This window comes from Ranitomeya imitator, chromosome 1, assembly GCF_032444005.1.
Source record: "Ranitomeya imitator isolate aRanImi1 chromosome 1, aRanImi1.pri, whole genome shotgun sequence".
Taxonomy (NCBI): Eukaryota; Metazoa; Chordata; class Amphibia; order Anura; family Dendrobatidae; genus Ranitomeya; species Ranitomeya imitator.
Genome location: NC_091282.1, coordinates 484,009,008 through 484,012,006, shown reverse-complemented (window position 1 = coordinate 484,012,006; position 2,999 = coordinate 484,009,008).

The window sequence follows — 2,999 nt, the reverse complement described above, 5'->3', positions numbered from 1 at the left end:
CATTGGTGCATTGGGGTCCACTGGGTGGTACCCTTCTGAGGTGTGGAATCAGGAGCCTGACATCATCATGTTTTGTTTATGTACTGTGTGACTTTACTTTAGTAAACTTTACTTTCTTTACCTGAAGTATCGGTGTAATCAAGTCCTACATGTTTCTTTCTTCGTCCACATGCTCAGCTGCCACAGAACCCCGGTCGCTGCCCTCCCCTAGTTTGGGTAGGCCGGGTCCCCCCTCTATGGTTTAAAGGGTCCGTATTGCGTCCCCAGGGGACGCGTGCCCCACGCCTTCTGAGGTTGGTCGGCTTGGGGGTGTCTATGGGCTGGGCCGCATCTACGGCCGCAGCTGATCGTGACAGTTCCAGTTCCAAAGATGCTATGCAAGAAGGACCTTCCATGACGTCACGGTCATGTGACCGCGACGTCATCACAGGTCCTGTGATCATACCAAACCTGGGACCGGAAGCTGCCGCGTGTACCGCACACAGGTGCCAGGACTTCAATTGTCCTTCGGAGGGTGAGTACATTTTTTATTTTAAGTCTTTTTTAACCACATATAGTGCCCACATTGCTATATACTACGTGGGCTGTGTTACATACTGCGTGGGCTGCGATATATACTACATGGCTGCTATGAGCTATGTGGGCAGTGTTATATACTATGTGGGCAATGTTATATACTGCGTGGGTTGCGTTATATACTACATGGCTGCTATAATATACATGGACAGTGTTATATACTGTGTGGGCAATGTTATATACTACATGGCTGCTATATACTACGTGGGCAATGTTATCTACTGCGTGAGCTGCGTTATATACTACATGGCTGCTATATACTATGTGGGCAGTGTTATATACTATGTGGGCAATGTTATATAATGCGAGGACTGCGTTATATACTACATGGCTGCTATATACTACGTGGGCAGTGTTATATACTGTGTGGGAAGTGTTATATACTGTGTGGGCTGTGTTATATACTGCATGGCTGCTATATACTACGTGGCCAGTGTTATATACTATGTGGGCAATGTTATATACTGCGTGGGCTGTGTTATATACTGTTTGGGCTGTGTTATATACTGCTTGGCCACTGTTATATACTGCGAGGCCTGTATTAATGCATCGGTTATTCAAGAATATGTCGTGGCCTGTGCTATATACTATGTGGCTGCTATATACATACATATTCTAGAATACCCGATGCGTTAGAATCGGGCCACCATCTAGTGTTTTTATAAATGGGCATCTCTTTCCAAGAAAACTCTCCTGTAAATTGCAATGAAGAAAGAAATAATTTAGTACAGTGTGTGTACCCCTCAACCCCATTCAGCATACACAGAGGTGTATCTAGGTTTTCTGGCACCCAGTGCAAGAATTCAGTTTGGCGCCCCCCCCCACCCCCCAGAACATATGCGATTTGCACACTTAGTCATGTACCCACGAGCTCCTCTCCCTAATGCTCTCAATGATCAGTGAAAAACTTAGAGAAGCAGAAAGAGAAGATCGTTGTCATAGGACCAGAAGTATGAAAATCACATGTGAGTGAAGTGTCCATGTGATCACTACTGGAACCTGCAGAGCTTAATCCTGACTTCGCAGGCTTCTGAATTCTCACAACTAATGCACTGCACACTTTTAGGATTCTCCCTTTCCGATGGACAGTCATGTCAGCACAAGCATGTGTGACGCCCAAGAGACCGGGATACCCAGCACCGGACCAATGGGGTCTGTCTCTTGAGGGGGGTGTCACGGGTGGCTTGACCCGGTGCTGTGGCCTCAGGCAATGCACAGTGTAAAGGGTATCGTGAGGGAACAGGCACTTACTTGATCAGCAGCAGGTTCTCCCAGTGGTGATGATCACAATCCTGGATAGATGGCTATTGTCCAAATGAAAGACTGAGGCACTGAAACGTTTAACCAGTTTACTTTAACAAAAAAGGATTTACAACCAGTCCTGTCACCGGAGTCTGTATGGGAACTCTGAGTTACTTTGACCCTGCCGGGGTCTTCGCCTCTTATTGTACGCAATATCTGTGTGGCCCTGCTGCTGTATGTGAACTGGCTGCCGGCCCAATCTGTCCCCTCCGGGTCCTGGTTCGACGGGCAACCCGAGTCCTTTTATCGGCTTACCCCCTCCAGGAGTACCGCTGAACTCTGTGTCTGTTGCTGCGTCCGACCCTAGTGAAGCTGATATCACCTCACGTTTTTCCGGTTGCTGTATTATATGTAATGAATACAGCCACGGATCCGGTATCCGTCTTTGCGCCTGTTCTGGGTAGTGATTAATGCTACCCGGTTCTCACAATGTCCTTTTTCTCTATCCCTCTTCTCCTCAGGCCGGTGATTTAGGCCTGGTAACAGTCACAGGGCTGTTAGAGATTCAACTGTATGACCTCTCACTTTCAGCTCCTTAGCCCAACTGCCAGTTCTTCTCTCAGACCAGAATGGATCAAGGGGAGTCTCTGGAGCTCCCCCTTCTGGCCGGAGGTGGTAGTGCAGTCTTGCTATTTTAGTATTTGCATTTACTGTCAGTAACTATTTTTGTGGCAAATACCCCTAGGGGTGCCACATTCCCCCTTAGTTAAGAACAGTACTCCGGGACTGTGGGACAATAACATTTTGAAATAACAATTAATATGTACAGAGTCTTAAAAATGAAAAGTTACAAAAACCACTCGAGGAAACAAAAATATAGTTCTGTACAAAGTCACTTCAAATAGCGTCCATTAATACAGTTCTATCCTTGAAGGTATTAGGAAAGGCACTGTACTTAGTGTCCAGGAATTTAGTTCCATTTTTCCAACGGAGTTATCAATATAAAGTCTAAAGAAAGTTCAAAAAGAGCGAGGAGCAAAGTTCAAAAAGCAGTCTTTCCGGAGCTTTGATTTAGTGCCTCCGGGCTGATAAAAAGTTCAAGAATATGCAAGAAGTTCATACAGACAAGTCTCTGTAGGCACTGGGCTTAAACGTTGCAGACTGATAACAATGACTATACT